Consider the following 1,407-nt stretch of genomic DNA (forward strand, 5'->3'; position numbering starts at 1 on the left):
ATTATTACTTGCTAAAATTACCCTCAGTTGCTGAGCAGGTTGTAGTAAATAACGTGGGATTTGGGCACTGTACATCTAAAACAAGTCCAATGAGAGTCATCTAATGAATATAGATGTCGTATGTTTGGTCTCATAATTGCCTGCAAAAACCTGCACATTTGCCATTTAACATGGATCTTTTTTTTTTTGCTATTATACTGTGGACTGTCCTCCTGACTCCTGATCTCATTTAACTGATCTAGAAATGGATACTTAAAAATCCGGAGGTTTTTTTGCATCCCCTGTTAATTGACATTATCAAAAGGGTAAGTGTTATTTGCAAGGAATTTGCTTTTTAACAAAGTGGCTAACATAATTCAAAAAGAGATTGCAACTCCCAAATGTAATAGATGTCTCTGGAGTTCACTGAAATGCATTGTATGTGTCCTTTTTATCCACAGAGGTGATTATCAGATAAATGGCTTAAATGCTTCTAGTAAAACGCCGTGAATTGTTCTGATTGTGTGCAACAGGACAGGGTAAGAACCACCGCAAGCCTGGGCATCTGGGTCTGGGCCCCTGGATCTGCCATTTTAGCCCAGAGGTGGTCTGCAGGACATCTCGTTGCAGGGAGAAGTCAATTCTGACGGCACGTTTGAACTGTTTCTTTGACTTGTTTTCTATGGCTGTTGTTATTGTAATCATACATAAAGGCCTGCCTCAGAGAATCCTGCTCCTCTGCCTATTAAGCTAAAGTGCCTTTGTTTAGAACCCTGTCCACCTGTGGATTGCAGGAAGGAAGAAATTAACACATCCTCCTGCCTAAGGCGTGCCAGTTTAGGAGATATCTGCAAGATTAATGGCCTTTTTACTTTGTTTCCTCAACATCCGCCCCCCATCCAATCTCTGATCTACAAAAGAACCTGGCATCCAGACTCTGGGAAGAGGGTTATTTTGAGAAATTTTTCTGTCATCTTATCAGTCAGCGGACTTTCTGAGTAAAGCTGTATTCCTTGCCTCAACCACTTCATGTCTCAGATTCATGAGCCTGTTGTGTGGTGAGCAGAGAAACTCAATATCTTACCCATGAGCTTCCTTCTTACCCACATCAGTTGTTTGTTTTTGCTTTTTTTAAAAGGGTGGGAGGAGCTTATTTTCAAGTGGACTTCCAGAGATCTGGTGATGAAAAGATTTGTTGTCCAGTTTACCAGTTACTCCAAGAAATTTTCAAATTAAATTTAAGATAAATAAAAACATCCAGACAATTGATCATAACTTGGACTCTTGATAGCAGTTTGGCAGAAGAACCCATGAAGCATAGAGAGTTATTCCTGCCCAAGTGACCCCCATCTTTAGGACTTGAGCCACGATGGGGAAGGAGAGGCCTTTGGAGGCTGACAAAGGAGAGGACATGACCAAGAGATGCAG

This window comes from Bison bison, unplaced genomic scaffold (genome assembly GCF_000754665.1).
Source record: "Bison bison bison isolate TAMUID 2011002044 unplaced genomic scaffold, Bison_UMD1.0 scf7180017864353, whole genome shotgun sequence".
Taxonomy (NCBI): domain Eukaryota; kingdom Metazoa; phylum Chordata; class Mammalia; order Artiodactyla; family Bovidae; genus Bison; species Bison bison.